Raw genomic sequence first — 17641 nt, 5'->3', positions numbered from 1 at the left:
TTTCATTTATAGAAGGGAATTTGGTTAGGATAAAAGTTGTAAAGGCAGGAGAGATGGCTTAGTGGTTAAGAGCGCTTGCTATTCTTGCAGAGGACCTACATCATTTCCCTGCATCTGTGTGGCAGTTCACATCCCTGTGACTCCAGTTCCAGGGGATCTGCCACCTCTCCTGGCCAGGCACATATGTAGCACACACACATACATGTAGCAAACACTCATATGCACATAAAATATTTTTCAAAAGGTAAGCTATATGAGCAAACCAAACCATATCTTAATTTAAAAAGAAAATATATAACCTTTAAAGCTAGTTGTAAATCAGATCCTTTGAACATTCTAACTCTGCAGAGATGAGGTAATTGCAGTCGAATTGGGGCAATTGTCTCCTGACGGTCAGAATGTCCCTATGTGGTTAAGCATCCTTGAAGCTTCAGTTGAGTTTTTCTGCTGTATCAGAAACCCAGGCTGGTGCTTTCCCAGGGAACTTCTGCATTGCTGCACACAGACATGCTTGCATGCACTCACGTAAGCGCACAGGCATGCATGCACACACAAGAATGCTTTACATTCTCAAAAGACCCTGACTTCATTATAGTACATTTGCATTGTGGTTTTGATTCCTGCCTTGTGGGCTTTTGAAAGAATCCTGGGGATTCTGAAAAGGAGATCCTGTCCAGCATGATCAGAAGGCTAAAATGGTCACTTTACTCTCCTCATAAACACGTTCTTTGAAAAATCTCAAGTCTAGAACCCAGTGGTATGCTTGTGTCCCTCAGCTAGGCTCAGTCTACTCTATCGCCAGAGTCCTTGAGTTGTTTTTGCCTTGTTTTGCTAAATAAACGTGTGTTTAAATTGAAAAACAAATGAACAAACAAACAAACAAGCATTCTAACTCTGAAAGCCACAGAAACATATAAATGACCATTGTGAAGACACTTCAGCACGGCCTCCTCTCCTGAGAGGCCAACACTCCTCCCTCGGGCACGCGCTCACCATCCTCTTCTTAATGAACTTGAACTTTGCTTCACACTGACCACCCTACAATCCTCTCCTGTGGACTCACTCAGGATCCCAGCTACAGCGGAGGTGAGGTCCCTGCATGGTACTCGGGCTCCGCCGGGCTGCGTCTCCAGTGGCCGCTGTTAGAAACAGTGGGGGCAGTGAGATTGGGTGAACTTGGGGTGCTTTCTTCAGTCAGACTCACCTAGGCTTTGTGTGTGAAAATCAAAGACAGAAGCTAGCATACATTTTCTTGGAAATTAACTTGGTGCTTGATTGTCTTAAAAATAACTGGCAGAATATTTCCCGTGCCATGCTTTTCCAGAATCTTTTCCCTAAACTCTCCCATCAACCGGTCAGGAAGAGTATATTCTGAAAGTCAGGAGTAGTCTCTCTTGACACTTAGGAGGCTGAGGCAGGGAGTTGACAAATTCAAGGCCAGCCTGACTCCAACAACAAAACAACACCAAACAAAGAAAAAAAAAACCAAGATAGGGTCTGTCACAGACGAAAACGAACAAAAGACAAAGTAAGTGAGGTGTATACCCTGTGCCCCTCAAAACAGGCAGGTTTGTGACAAACATGTCAGAGGCTGGACCACAAAATGGGATGCCGTTTCTGTCTGTCCTCACCTTGGTCCTCACTCTTGTAAGCCAGTGGGCATGCTGTGAGGAAGCCCCGGTCACAAGGAGACAAAGCAGAGTCCACGGCCTCAGTCGCCAAGGTCAACTGGATGGCCCTCGGAGCATGCCTCCTTAGAAGTGGGTCCCCACAGCTGTGCCTGGGTCCCTCCTCTCAGCTCAGTGACCATGTCCTTGGCTCTGTTCACACGACCATTTGGGCTATTCTAACGACTCCCCAAACCAAGATGTGCAATAGTTCCCGGCTCAGCTTCTATTTTGCATGCCAGGTAGCAGTTTTCTCCTCGCCTGTTTGTCTCCTTAGACAACGCATCATCTTTGATAACTCATATGCCCCTGTCACGATGCTCTTCTGTAATTATCCCTCTGCTGTCCCCTAGGGGCCATGAGCCACATTGTCTTGTTCGCATCCTTGATGTGGTCGGCAAAAAAAAGTGGTAGGTAATGCTTACTTCCAGGAAGGAACTACTCTGAACGCTGCACAGCCACATCTTCTGTTTTTCAGGACAATTCAATGGGGCAGGTGATAGTATTTGATCCATTTTAAAGATCAGGAAACAGAGACCAAGAACCAAGTACTCTACCCAAGCGATGCCCTGTCATGTGGCCTAAGCTGGAATGGAAGGAGAACAAGGCGACACTGTTTTGTGCTGAATGATTTCCCTTTGGTGGCATGGGAAAAGGAGATAGGGCTGGCACCAGTAAAACACAAGTTTCTTTCCATACCTTTTATAAATGAGCTTCCCTCTCAAGTCAAGTTTTGCCTCGCATCTGTACATGGCTTACACACCAGCTGCCTCACTGGTCTCCCTCACTGATGGTCTTCTCCTTCCCAGCCTGGTCTCTACACAGTAGCCAGAGAGACCTTTGAAGAAGTTATAAACACATTAATGAGCTATTATCGTTTTGCCTCTCTCTATGGAGGAAACTCTAACTGGTGTTATCATAGTGGTAGATTAGTCAGCTAAGCAAGTGGAATTCAAATAGCCCGAACCCTAAAACCACAGTCTCAAGCAGACTCCTCTGCTGTGTGGTTATAACGCTTGATAAGCAGTATTTATCTCTGAGTAGGACTGGCCTCTCTTGTATTTGCCACCACATGAACACTGCAGGGAAGAAAGCCATTTTTATTTTATAAGAGGAGAAACCCCGCCATAAAAAAAAAAAAAGCGTGGAGGTCTCAAGTTGGACAATAAAGACGATGGAGGGTTAGGACTGTCACTTCCAGAAGAATGGTCACTCCTGAAATCAAAAGCATCTGCACAGTCCACACGAGCTGTGCGCTCCTTCACTGCAGTCACAAGGAGAAACTCACGACGTAAACCAAGTTTATAGGCTGTTCGAGTTAAATAAGGGATAATAAAAGATGTCTGCCGATTTGGCTCTCCGATGTCTGAGAAACGTCTATGGCTCGATTTCAAAAACAGCGCTGTAAAGCACCTGAAACCCCGAAGAGAGCGCAATAAGAACACCAAGGACAAAGGACAGGGGAGAAATTCCCACCCACACCCCATCAGGCTCCGGAGTCACGTCCTTCATTCCCTAGTGTCCTTCCTTATCTGTGGAAATTCACACACACAAAAATTATTTTTTTTTTATGGGAAAGAAGTAAAAATAGAAAGAGCTGGCAGTCACACAAAAAACCACCCTTCCTGGAGGAGTGGAGGGTGACGGGGCTTCCCGGCCTGACCTACAGCTCGGCTCCTCTGGGGTTTCTGCTTCAACCCGGGTAGGCACTATTTCAGCTCGCTTGTCCTGAGGATAGGAGCAGAGAGAGTAGAAACGGGGACATCTTTTTCTGGTATGTGCTCTGGGAAGGGGTGTCCTTCCTGGTTATCTCAGGGCTGTACCCCTGTTGCTGCTGATCTGAAAAAAAAAAAAAAGGAAGAAGAAAAAAAGCCAAAGAAGAGGAGAGAAAGCCATCAAGTTTTCTTAGATTAGAATACCATTTCCCAAGTTCCCAGCTCTCCAGTCTGTGTTGCTAGGCAGGAGGCCATTATTCTCAACTTCGGCATGAGTCTAGATCACTGAGGGACATGATTACTGATGCAGATCCCCTTATGACTAAGTTGATTTCGTCCTTTCAAGAAACGTTCAGGATGGTTCTGATCCAGGGAGTGCTGGCATCATGGTGGACTGAGTTCCCTGGAATCTGCTAAACAGCGTTAACACGGCTTCATGCCTCAATCTGTTAATATTGATTATTTGAAACCCTGTCAAGTGCTTTTTGAAAACAAATTAGATTTGAGACCTGTGGGAAAAACAGGTTACGATGATGATATTGGCTCCGAGGACTGGACTATTTCCAGATTCATCTGCAGCTGTAAATCACTTACAGCTGTTTCGTGATTTATTGACACGTCATGCTGTCATACGCCCCATGTGCATTTACCTGCCACGCCATTTCTCCCTCTTCATTTTCAGCTTGAAAAACCTGTAGTGATCAAGCTCATGTCTCTTAGACGGATGTCACAGCTCATCCCTGTCTGTGGTCTAGGCCTGGAAGAAAAAGTGATATCTATGTGACAGTGTAATTACTGCCCCTTGTGATCACCCTCCTTCATTGTGACACCTGCAAGAAGCTAAGTCGGAAGGAGAAAGATACATTTGTTTTAGGATTAAAGGGGCAATAGGCAGAGCCAAAAGGATACGACACTTGGAGACATCCAGGAAACTAAAGACAATGTTGGCGGGGGATGTTGGAAAGAAGTTATCATCAAGACATTGTTTCAGTATTCTGCTACAGTTGAGAGCCTTCAGCAAACCAGTGGAAAGTCAGCCTTGAAAGTCAGCTCTGAGGGTGGGCTGGGAGGGAGTGGTCGATTATCTCTAAAGATGCCCTACTAGAGAGTGGTAGATTACCTGTAAAGATGCCCTATCTGTTCCACGGGTACCGTTTCTCCCAGTTACTGCATTTTGTTTTGTTTCAGACCGCAGTGTTCCAAGACACCCATTGAGAGTCAAAGGCAGTGATTTCTTTAGAGGTGTGGAGGCTGTGGAGTTCAAGCCGGAAGACCTGATTAGATAGCAGTTTTACGCTGCCTGTCACTATGACAGGAGATTTGAGATAACTTCAAGGGGTGGGCTATTTCCGATGCTGGTTTCAGAGGCTTCTTACGTCATCTTTGGGCTCCATCATTGTGGGCCTGAGGCGAGGTGAAACATCATGGGCAGGGAACACATCCAGAGCTAAGAATGCTCTTTTTATGGTGGCCGAAAGAGAAGGAGAAATGGAGGAGGAATGGGAGAGAGGGAGGGAGAAAAGAGAGGAGAGAGAGAGAAACGAGAGGCGGGGGGCAGGGAGGCAGGAAGATGGGCTGGTGTCCAGGGACTAGGGTCCCAATATACTCTCTCAAAGGCATGCCCCCTGTGCCATGCTTCCTCCAACTGGAGTTCACTTCCTCAGATTCTGCTACTTGTCAACTGTTATCGGCTGGGAACCCAGTCATCACCACATGAGACTAGCACGTTTAAAGTTAAGTCATAGCAAAAGTTGAGATTTAGTGATCCCCCGTAGTGGAGAGGATCATTTCATTGATGGCAGCCAGCCAGTGGAGTATCACATACCATGTTCGAAATGCTAGAAATTTACCTCTGTGTAATTAATTTTTTTCCCTTTGGTCAATTCTGACCCAGTGTTAAGGTTTGGGTGTATAATACAGGAACACTTGTGTCCCAACTATTTTTGGAATGTTCTGGAACATTGGGTGGCAGTGTCTAACATGAGAAAGTGGATCTCTGTAGGGTAGGTATGATGTTTGCAGATGTGTGGTAAGTTAGAATGGATGATGCTGACATTGGGTAGTCAAGGTCTCCCTCTGTGGAGAAAAGCCCTGGATAGCTACTTTTGAGGGACTAAATGCTCTTTCTGGAATTTGCCTCCTTGCTGAATCTCACTCGTTGCGTCAATCTTAATTTGCCCGTTGGTCAAATAGAAGTTGCAACAGTTACTTGAAGAGTTATTGCCAGGGTTATGTGTGAAGATTAGAAATTGTTAGGTGTAGTAGAAATATGGTCAGCATCCCAAATCCCCTTTGCCTGAGGTAACAGGGTCCTCCAGAAGCAAAGATTGATATCAAGTAACTTCCTGAGCGAGTGTTCCTCAGCCAAACCTGCATCAGTGAGAAGGAAGTAAAACCGGAAAGGGTAGATTGCTGATCAGACAGACGGGCTCAGGTAAAGCGTAGCGACTATGGCGCTAGTGTGGTACAGTAACACTGTCATTATTTGAGGCAGACTGGTCTTTTGTGTTCCGTATGAGTCAGCCACTGCTACTGCAGAGAGGTGGGCAATGGGGAGAGATGGGGCCAGTCTATAGTCCTGTTAGTGGTAACATAACTTCCTAGGCACACGCTGGAGAGGTGGCTTCTGTCAGCTATGGCCCACCCTCAGGTACTGATAGCCTCTATAGCCTGAGAACTTCTAACCTTCACAAATGCATCCCAGGACTCCATTTTGTGTTTATAACTTCCTACTATAGTAGCACACTAAAAGGCATCTCTGAATTGCAGAGTATTAAACAAGTATGAACAGGAGAAGTACCACATGATTCAACCCAATGCTTGGCATACAGTAGGGGCTCCGCATGTGTTAGCTTTTCTTTTACAGTTAAACACTGTAAATCAGTGTGTGAGTGCACACACACACACACACACACACACACACACACACACACACACCATGGTCCATGTGTGGAGGTCATTGAGCAACCTGTATAAATGATTCTCTCCTTCCACCATGTGGGTTCTAAGGATCCAGCACAGGGTAGAGAATTGTTGGCAAAATATCTTCCTTCCAAAGCCATGCCAGAAGTCAATGAGACAGTAAAGAGTATGCTCAAAGCACCAGTCACACGGGACTTGGTAGGTGTGTCGGCTCCATCCCTTCTTTGAATTTTTGGAGCTTCATCCCAGGGTCACACAGTATACTAACTTTCATAATGATGTACAAGAACATGTTCCAGATAATTATCATTAACAATAATAACCATAAATATTAGCTCACATAGGCCTAGAATCTCAATTTGGATTACTATGGCTGGAGAAAATAGCCAAATTCTGTATTTCAAGAAATCCTTCATCTATTTTATCTCATATGTAGTAAGTTTTGCTATCTAATTTGGTACTTATATGGTTGTATTTTTCCTACTTTCTCCCCCAAATCTGAAGGCTAAAAACTTCTGTACTGTCTCTACTATTCTTATAAATTCTTACTCAATCTTCAGTTCAGCTATGAGCAAAGAAAATGCCTTATGGATACTTGTCCTAACACTATAGGGGTGAGTGTAGGGGGTGGGTAAATGAAGCCGTCCATGAATTAACCATAAGAACAATACCATCTATAAAGAAACATGTGAGTAATCTCTTTTGGAATTTTATGTCAAGAATTTAGTGATTCCTACTAGTATTTTAAAACTTGAATCTTTTCAGTCTGACATTGCTCTCCTGTGACTATAACTTTACCAAACCCAGACCGGAGGCATCTAGATGTTCATCAAAAAGAAATTAGTGAGCTGCGGAGATGGCAGAGTTGGTAAAACACACTTGCCTCAAAAGTGTGACAACATGTCAGGTGTGTTGGCACACACCTTTAATCCCAGCACATGGGAGGCAGAGGCAGGTGGACCTCTGTGAGCTGAGGCCAGCCTGGTCTACAGAGAGAGTTCAGCACAGCCAGGGCTGTTACCCAGAGAAACCCTGTCTTGAAAAACAAACAAACAAAGACAGGAAGAAAGTGTAGCAACATGATTTCAATTCCTAGCACTTGTGTAGAAAGCTGGGCATGGTAGTGTGTGCTGTAACCACTGTGATGGTGAGATGGGAGACTGAGACAGAGCATCCCAGTTCTCTGGCCAGCTACCCTAGCCTGTTTGATGTCTCCAGGCCAACCAGAGTCACTGCCTCAAACTAGGAGGTACCTGAGGAATGAATGATGCCTGAGGCTGTCTTCCACCAGCCATATGCACGTGCACACACATGCACTCTCACAAAATTTGTGATTGGAATCGCCAATGCTTCAGAAGACAGAGGGAAATTGTTCTCTGGCATCAATTCCTGGTGCTGGGGGGGGGAAAGGTAAATAAAACATACATTCACAGGTCAATAGTGAGATGAATCTATATAAACTGATGAAAAGAATGCTAAGCTACAAGTGAAAGGAACCAAGTTCTGTACACACACACCCCACATATACTGAGTGTATTTGAAACTTTTATATATTATTTGTGAGGTAACTATTAAACTTTACCATCCATGTGGATCTACAATTACACCTTTTACTAACTCATCTAAATTTTCCCCAGGATAGATTAAAATGATTATTATTATTATTTTTTTTTTTGGTCTATCACATAGTCCTAGGAAACTGAATATTTTCTGAGTGCCGCCGCTTTGCCTATTCTATTGGTAAGATCCCTACTAATCTGAACATAGTTCTTCAGTTAACTATGTAACTGTCCTATCTCATGTGCCCACACTCCGTCCTATTCAATCTTAGTCTTTATAAAGCTTTGGAGGCTTTATCCCCCATTTATATTCACGCTAATCCTTTCACAACTTTTAGATGGTTTAAAAACAAAACATTAGAATGGGATTAAGATTCTCATTAACTATTTCTTGATTTGCGGAGGGCTGGTGGTTTTATAAATGGTCTTTCTATTTAATTGTCTTATAGGCTCTGCCACTCTTGGCATTGTTTTGGTGGGATAGGTCCTCCTAATTTGCTTGTGGTTGCAGGGCTAAGTGCCAACCAAAACCAAGTTTGGGAGGAAAAGGTTATTCCAGCTGACAGTTCAGCATTGAGCCTGGAGCAGAAACAGGAGAGACATCAATGGAATGCTGCTTACTGGCTCGCTTCCAGGCTCACAGTCTGCTAGGTACCTTTCTTACACATCCCTGGCCTACCTGCCTAGGCATGGCACCGCCCACAGTGGGCTAGGCCCATCAGCATCAATTAGCCATCAAGAAAATGCTTTACAGACATGCCCACAGGCCAATCGGATGGAGACAACTCCTCAGCTGTGCTTCCTTCTTCCCAGATGTACCAAGTTGACCATCAAGATTAGCCAGCACAAGGCTATTTCTAAAATTTGCATTTTCCCTTACTGTCTATTGCTAGTCTATAAATGAAAACCATCAAATGGTTTTCTTTATCTTGGACCATGCCACTTAATAATAGAAAATGATCAGCCCTCTTACAATGAAGTTCAAATTAGTTTCCATCTTATTCTTTTTAATAGAGTCTCCTATAATCCAGTCTTGGCCTTGAACGTCCTAGAACTTTGGGTCTTCCTGCCTCCACCTCCAAAGTGTTGGGATTAGAAGTGTGCACCACCACACCCCAGCTTTCTTTATGCATGGTTGTTGGGTAGGACTCAGACAGGGAAGCTTACTTCAGTTTTATAGGACTGATTTTAGATGCTGCAATAGGTATCCTGGAGGCCGGCCTTCTTCCCTCCATATTCCTGACTCATTTCTAACCAGATTCAGTTATCTGATCTCGGGGAGCTGCACATTCTTCAAAACGTCTCTGTAAGGCAGTGACTCTTAGCAACCCAGAAATGGATCTTTCAAAGGGAGAAATATGAATTTCTGCACGTGATTGGCTCAATGATTTTTACGAACTAATTTTAAAAGAAAGCCTTTAATTTCATGTCTTTTTTTGTTTTATATACAGCGGAAGGACAGAGGGAAAGCCAGCGATAGCTTTCAGAGTAAGGAACGAGATGGCACGTGACGTTTGCGGTTACCCTCCGTGGCTGGCTCTCCCCAAACCTTTTGTCCAGTCTGCATTATCGTGCTTAGGATTCCTCCCTTATGCGTCCACTCAGATTTCAGTGAGCAGCGGAGCCACCCGCAGGACACACCTCCACACCTGCTGCTACCCCTGCAGACCAATCATGTACTGATGGGGTTACTGTACCTGTGTTACAACTGCATCGAAATAAATCCCCGATACATTCAGTTGAGGCAGGACCAAGCCTCTCCCCGCTGCATCAAGGGTGAGCAAAGTGTCTGACCATAGGTAATGGGATCCAGAAAGCCAGCTCATGCACCAGGGATGGTGGACCCTGATCACGGAGGGGATGAGGAATGGGAGGGGGTGGTAAGGCGAGGCTGGGAGTGGGGAGGGGAGCGGAAGGTGGGATGAGAGAGGGAATCTGTGGTTGGTATGTAAAATGAACAATAAAAAAATTAAATAAAATAAAGGTAAAATGGGAGGAGGGGGATCCAGACGCCTCCATTGCTTCCTTTCATTAAAACAAAACAAAACCAAAAAAAAAAAAAAAAAAAAAAAAAAAAAAAAAAAAAAAAAAAAGCTAGATGATAAGATGTTCTGCGATCCGTTTTTTACACACAGTCTAGCTCCAGGAAAATTCCTAGGAACTGAACAGCCGCTACTTCGGGTATTCTGCCTGGGAAACCCTGTAGTAGTCTCTCTGCTTGATATCCATGCTCTAGATGCGCTTTTCTGTGAGTCAAACTTCTTGTGTGTGTGTGTGTGTGTGTGTGTGTGTGTGTGTGTGTGTGTGTGTGTGTGTGTGTGTGTGTGTGTTGGTTGGCTGTCTTCCTCGGTTGTTTTTCCCTTTATTTTTGAGGCTTGGTCTCACTTATTCGGGTAGGCTAGCCCCCTAACGCGCTCCAAGGACACTCCTATCTCTGTACCATCTCCAGTTATAAACACACACTGCTGTGCTCGACTTTGGTGTGTCGGGTATCTGAACTCAGTTCTCCATGCTTGCACAGCAAATACTTTACAGACCGAACTGCCTTCCTCAGTCCCCCAAACCTATCTTTTGCTTATCATTTTAAGTTGACAAATAGATAGTATTTCTCCATCCCAGAGTCTCAGCAGATGCTGCAAGAGGGAAGGCATCTTCTTCAGTGAGACGCTGCAGTCTCCACACAGAATCTTTTTTTTTTTTTTTTTTTTTTTTGAGACAAGGTTTCTCCGTGTAGTTTTGGTGCCTGTCCTGGGTCTCGCTCTGTAGACTAGGCTGGCCTCAAACTCACAGAGATTCACCTGGCTCTGCCTTTAACCCAAGCAGAAAATTTAACAGTGATTGTTAATTAATATTATCAATTAGAAAAATGCAATGTACAATAGCAAACCAATTACATCTCGGTGGTGTTTTATGTGTCCATTATAATGGATACAGGATTCTCATGTGTACTGATTAATTATAAAATCAATAAATATTTTATTTTCTTCTGTATTAACATTGTGTTTTTCTTACAGAGTTTTTGGCAACTTATAAAAGTTCATAATACAATAAAATGTACATTTTTAGTGTTTTGTGGGCATTTTCACAATCTGATGCTTGTGTAAAGTTTATGTAATAAGTTTTAAAACTGTCTGGTTTAATCTTTCACTGACCTTCCTTAGACCTTTCATTATTCTCAAATTTAGTAAACAATTTACTTCAAGAATTTTGGTAAATATTGATTTCACTTTCTTTTTTTTCTTTTACTAATTTCTCTGTGATTTTTTAAGTTTTCCCATTTCCTTAATTATCTAAGATATATTTTAAAATAAAAAGTAAAATGAGGCCCTGAACTAATTTTTCTTAAACTGCTCACTACCTCCTTAGACAGCATAAGTGTCAGTTTCTCACTGACTCATACATCCTTTATTAGCACTACATGCTATTTTTAATGTGTCCTGTTTTCTTGGCTTTTTTAGTTCATTTGTAGCTTACAATCAAATTATTTTTTATTTCAGAAGCAACAGAACACATAGGAATATATTGTGTCTGATAGCATTAATTACACTTTTATCTTTGTAATAGTTTTCTTTTCTTCTATTACTTTTTCTTGTTTTTCTTTTTCTTCCAGTATGTGTGTATTGCCTATTATTTTTCTGATTTATTTTAGAGGAGCTTTGGTATGTGGATGTGTCAGGGGAATGTCACTAGAATTTTTATTAGAGTCATTCTGGATGTGTAAATTCATTTTAGAAGAAGTTATACTCATAATAGTCAAAGAAAAAAGTTTACTCTTCTGGGCTAAAGCTGCTGATATATGGTGGTGCATTTTCAGAGCACACTGAGGGTTGAGAAATGATTAGCACAGTAAATAACTGGTGGGTGTATCTGCTTGAACACATTGAAGAAGTTTCATTCTTCTCCAAAATACTTTTCTGTAAGCTGTGTGTGAGAGCGCAGGTCTGTAATGCCTGTACTCAGGACGGCGAGGCAGGAGGATTGAATATGAAGCCACCCTGAGCAACAGAGTGAGAGCCTGTCTGGTAAAAATGGCAAAGGAAGACAAGCCTATGTTGGCATCATCACCATCATGAGTACCAAGCAGTTGCCATAGAGGTAAGCGTCCAGGTAGACCTCAATGGTTGTCTACTGCAGAAATGTATATTTAAATAAAAGAAACCAAATATACATTACAAACATGTCTGTAGGGGAAATATTGACACAAAAACCTCCAGAAATTTTTATTTATTTCAAGCATTCCAACCATACCCAATTCCAAAGAACCTGGCAAAACTCAACAACACTAAAAGCTGGCTCTGCCTATGCTGTACGCATGTTGTAGGCAGCAGTTTCCTCTGCTGATTTCAAGATGACATGTGCGGATTACTTGGTTCAACACCTTTGTTTCAATACCCATAAACACACCCAGTTTCCAAAATGATGATCATCTTGGCAAAGCATCATTTTAAAGCACGCTGCAGCCGGTAGGGGACTCGGTGACCAGATCGGAAATGTCACCAACAAACTGGGCTTTCCCAAGTGGAAGGGTTGGTTGCTAAACAGAAACTGCAGAGTCTACCTGTGAAAAACATTGACATGTCAGCAGAATTGACTCTGTGTGTGGACGGGGTTGACGATTCTTTACATGGTATTCACTTCCGCCCCAAACTCTTCCCTGTGTGCCTGCTAAGGAACCTCAATGTTGTCTTGTTCTGTTAAAGTGAATTAGGGCTGGGGGTTCACATCAGGGGTAGGACACTTGTCTAACTTGTCAGTGGCACTAGGTTCTAACTCCAATGCTGCTAAAAAGGATAGGGAAGAGGAGGACAGGGAGGTGGTGTCATCATCATGACCCCAAACATCAACTTGGGCATGCGTTGGATTACAGGCATCTTTCAAAGCTCTCACTGCGAATGGCCACCCCATGCTGACCTTACCAAAAGCCCTCCCTGTGCTTGTTACATCAGGAACCTTGTCTGTGGACACAGCCCCAGGTGCGGAGGTCTACTTACCTTGCGCTGTATCGGCTCTGTTTTTTCTCAGCTTTTCTGGTTCTCCATCTCTGGAAGGTTCCAGTTCCCTGTAAATTGTGGACAAACATCATTTCCACTTGAAGCAGAGTGGAGTTGTACCCCTCCTTGCTTTAATCCACCTCTCAGTTTTATTTCAAAAAGCAAAAGAGTAGAACTTTAATGTAATGTGTTTGGTCCTGGTTGACTGTGGTGCCTCAAATACACATTTATCTAGTCTCATTTCAAAGCAGTGGCCTCCTCTGAGCCAGCCACCTGCAATGGTCTCCTCACTGGTGTTACAGAGCTGCCTTGTAGAACTCATGAAGGGTAATCCAGGAAAAGCTCTACATTTCCCCCCACTCAAAATCCTGCCGTGATTTCTCATTATCCACCGTAGATTAAAAATCCAGTTCTCTATGGTGAGGTTGACATCTTTCTTCAGCATCTATTGTGCCTGCTCCCTCCTCCCTTTCTTGTTTTGTAATGTGAATGCTGCAGCTCTATAAATGTTGGGGATTTTGTATGTATTTTCAGTTTCAACCCACTCAAAATACTTCCTAAGTTCCCTTTTGATTTCTTCTCTTATTGATTCACAGCTTATTTAGAAGTATGGTATCTTATTTCCAAATGATTATTTACAGGCACTTTTCTATTATTCATTTTTATCATTAAATTGATACTAATTTAATCCGTGATCAGGAGCATAGAGTACATGATGTGAGTCTTTCTAGATTTTTAAAATAAAAGTAACTTTTTAAATGTTTATTTTTAAGTATGTGAATGCATGTGTGTGTCCATGTAAATGTATGACATGTGTGTGTGCAGGTGACTGGGGAAGCCAGGAGAGGCCATCAGATGTCTTGGAGCTGGAGTCCCAGGCAGCTGTAAACCACCTGACATGGGTGTTAGGGACCTAATTTGGGTCATTTGGAAGAGCAGCAAGTTCTCTAACTGTTTAGCCATTTCTCCAGCCCCATCTGGGTTTGGGGGAGTCACTTTATGATCTAGACTATGGTCATTGTATGGGCATTGTAGATACTATTTCTTACCTCAGAGACTTTATTGTCCCTTCTGGCTGAAATGTTCTATTGTTAGATCTCCCCAACCCTTATGAGTCTCCATTCCCTGTCATTGTCTCTGTGAGGATATTTCTGACCTCCACATATATCATATGCATGTACAACACCAGGTATACACTCTACGCCCCTTCTGGATCCATTTTCTCAACTGCACTCATCGCTCCTGAATGATCTTCCCTTTGCTAGAGCACTCCTTCCACAAACATGTATCATTGTCCATTGTACACATTTAAATATCCACAGCACCTAAGGTAGTGTCATGCACATGATGGGTGTCATGTGAATATTTGTTAATTTGGTTCACACAACTACTTGTAAGCTAAATACTGCTGACGATACTGCCATCATTGAACCAACACGCTAACCAGATAAAATGTAAAATCAAGGCTCTGAACACCACAGTCTGTTTCCCGGGGTTCCTTCACTTGCAGTTGGCTGCGCAGTTACTGTGCTAGAGTCCAAGATGGATGAGCACCATGCTGGCTGTAAAAAGATTAGTGGGGGATGGACCTTGTGTTGTGTAATAGAAGCAGTCAGAAGTTGAGAAGTGGGAGGGTCTTGTGCCATGCTGGATGCTCAGATTTTACCCAGAGAGCAACAGGAAGGCATTGCACAGCTTAGAAAAAGGAGAGGTATGACCAAGTTGGCAAATTAGGATGCTACAAATGATGCAATTGTTTTTGTCCAGTTAGTATTTGTTGACTCTGAATATAAGACCGTTCTCTCTGATAGAGGTATAACAGAGAACAAAATGCCTTCATAAAATGTAAAGCCTAGTGCAGAAGACTAACGATAAACAAATAAACAAATACAAAAGCAATATAATTCCAGGCAGTCGTCAATGCTTTGGGGGAAAATGAAAAAGGGTACAGGAATGGGGTTGGGGTGTTCTTTAAACAGAGAGGTCAGGTAAATCTCTATGATGGAAGTTATATTTGAGCAGTGACATCAATGGAAACACAAATAAAAAACACAGGAAGCCAGTTCTTGAAAGCTCCCAGAAGATGCTCAAAGACCATTGTACTTAATGTTGTAGCACAGACATGAGCTTTCTGCTACAGGAAGATGAAGCAGCTGAACACTTGTGTTAGGAAATTGATTAGTAAATTCTAATTTACTTTGTGGGACAATTCCAGTGGATTTCTGAAAAACCTACTATGGTAGAACAAGAAAGGAAACAGTAAAACCAGTTAAGAGATCATTATCATCAAGCAAGAAGAGGGTGATGGAGGATGTGTGTCCACAGTAGGGGTGATGAGACATGGCTTGGTAGCGATGACCCTTGTGAAGTGCCCTTGAGCATGACCCGGCCATTGTCTGGTTGAACTATCAGCACTTGTGACTATCCACAAGGGAACTGTATAAGGTTAGTCACATCAACTTCCCATCACAGAGTAGGGAGGAGTTTGTAAGACCCCACCTTTTCCTAAGGATTGCTAGGTAGTTGAGAGAGACTTTTTTTCTTCAATGGTATAGCTACTCTTGAGTTGCACATGTTCTTGTAAACAACTACCATTGTTGATTTCCCAATCTGCACTTGGATGAAATCATTTCTTTGTTTCTGTCACTGGTGTTCTCCTGGGGTGAAGAGATGTGAACTCACATCTCTAAGTTCAAATAACAAGCACTGATGTAGTATTGACGAGCTTGGTGGAGGACGGGGACAAAGGGAATCTTGAAAAGTTTCCAAGTTGAGCTGGGGCAGTTGGTCAGTGGTGGTGCAGTTCTCTGAAATAGAACAATTGTGGGAGGTGTTTTAATGGGCTGTGGCCCCGCCAAATTCCTGTGTTGGAGCCCTGCTCTACAAAATGACTATTATTCAGAGACAGCCTTTAAGAAGGTAATTGAGCTTAATAAATGTCATAGGATAGAGCTCTAATCCAATACGACTGATATCCTCACAGATGAGGGAGATGGCAGGGTTGTGCGTATGCAATGGAAAAGTCATGTGAGCTTACAATAAAAAAATGGTTAACTCAAGAAAAAGGTTCCTGAAGAAATCAATCCTGCTGGCAACATGATCCTTGCCTTTCCGTCTCCAGGACTGTGAAAGAATAAACAAGTCAGTTTAAGCATCCCAGTTTTGATTTGTTATGTTATCCTAGGCAAATTAATAAATGAGTGACAGGATAGTAAAAACAATAAAGAATTCTCTCCTTGAGTTCAAAAGACCTGTTACTCTCTTAAACTGAGACTGGCTGGGCAGGAAAACATACAGCCCTCAAGCATTGAGAGATCTGAATGCTGGAGTTACAGTGGACACTCACTGGTGTGGAATATTCCTTTACACTGTGTGAATATATGTCACTGTGGTTGGCTTAATAAAGAAGCTCGAAGCCAGAAGTTTTCCTGTGTCCCTCAGCCACTTGGTCCCAAATAAACACACAGTTGCTTATATTAACCACAAACTGTTTGAGAATGAAGGGAAGAAGAAGGTCAGAGTCAGGAGTCTCAAGCAGATGCAGACAGAAGCAAGATGGTCATGTCCTACTAAGAAAAGGTGCCAAGCGATGTAACAAAGCATAGATAAGAAATGTGGGTTAATATAAATGTAAGAATTAACTAGTAACAAGCCTGAGCTATTGGTCGAGCATTTGTAATTAATATAAGCCTCTGTGCGGTTACTTAGGACTGGCGTTAGGGAAAGAAAAGTTCGCCTACACACTGGCGCAAATACATTTGGTGTAGGGGGAACACATATTCCCTGGCTTTCTGTTCCTGTGAGAATTCCACCAGTGTAAAATTCCATTGTTTCCTTTGTCACTTTTCTCAGTGGGGAACATACACATAATTCTTCTGGTCAGTATTCATGGCTTAATCTTTTTCTTGTGTATTTGGGGGTTAGGCGGTATCTGCCTTTAGAAAATATAAATATTCCCATTTTTTCTCTGATGTTATTCTTGGTCCAGTTTTCATTTGCATGATCCAATTTGCATGGAAGAGGCCTGTGCTTGTTCAAATGTTCCTGTGCTTGATGGATTAGTCAGCAACGTGACCATATTCTTTATAGTAAATGTTTTAAAAATAATAAGGGTAGTTTTTTATTTCCTGGCCTTGGGTTCTGGCTCTGTTTGTAATTGATCCTGAATTTGGTCAGCTAGATGAAGTCATTCATTTAATGGCTATTGATTGAACAAACAATAGGGTCAGACACAGAAACTTGGAATATTCCAGCATTAGGAGAGATAGAACACACATCAAAAGAGATAAGAAATGAAAATTACAGGAAACCTGGGGTAAGATGGTGGCTAGAAGCCAAGGAAAGACAGTATTTTGAAGTGAAAAGGACTGTCATTTTTTTTTTTTTTTCTGAAACTGCGGGCAGCCTGACTTCGTTGACAATATGTGAAATAGTTGGGCTGGTCACCTCTTTCCGGTTAAGCTGAGTCCATTAGTTAGTTGTCAAACAAAGAGAAAAGACATTATACCAGCGGGGGCTTCAGTGGAGCAGAAACCCCAGCTCAGCCTCCCTGAGACATTCACTTAGACATTTCTCTCCAGACAGGTGAGCAGTCACATGGGTTTTCCTAGGAGTTAGTACTCACGGTTCCTAGTTCTAAAACAGAGGAGGCCTGGGTCAGACAAGGAGTTGGTTACTTTATCCATAAGCAAGAATCACCCTTTACAAACACCTACTTACACACATGGACGTGCACAATCACATGTCACAATCATGCCACTGTGACTGTCTTGCAGCGCTCAAATTAA

At 42.7% G+C, this 17641-nt stretch overlaps 2 long non-coding RNA genes across 2 annotated transcripts in view; both read right to left on the bottom strand.

Moving 5' to 3' along the window:
• Positions 1-2372: 2372 nt before the first annotated feature.
• Positions 2373-6547, bottom strand: LOC143269200 (uncharacterized). The gene is made up of 3 exons (XR_013045617.1): positions 4503-6547; positions 4033-4139; positions 2373-2505 (listed from the first exon to the last, which is right to left on the bottom strand). It is a non-coding gene; the product is annotated as an uncharacterized LOC143269200 (long non-coding RNA).
• A 4192-nt stretch (positions 6548-10739) lies between these two features.
• LOC121823800 (uncharacterized) overlaps positions 10740-17641 on the bottom strand; it is a 47294-nt gene continuing 40392 nt past the window's right edge. The window contains exons 3-4 of the long non-coding RNA XR_013045616.1: positions 12855-12922; positions 10740-12421 (exon numbers count right to left, since the gene is read on the bottom strand). This is a non-coding gene — a long non-coding RNA (uncharacterized LOC121823800). The remainder of the gene's footprint in view (positions 12422-12854; positions 12923-17641) is intronic.

This window comes from Peromyscus maniculatus, chromosome 18, assembly GCF_049852395.1.
Source record: "Peromyscus maniculatus bairdii isolate BWxNUB_F1_BW_parent chromosome 18, HU_Pman_BW_mat_3.1, whole genome shotgun sequence".
Classification (NCBI taxonomy): Eukaryota; Metazoa; Chordata; class Mammalia; order Rodentia; family Cricetidae; genus Peromyscus; species Peromyscus maniculatus.
The sequence above is the reverse complement of the archived record's forward strand: the minus strand, read 5'-3'. Positions and strand labels throughout refer to the sequence as shown.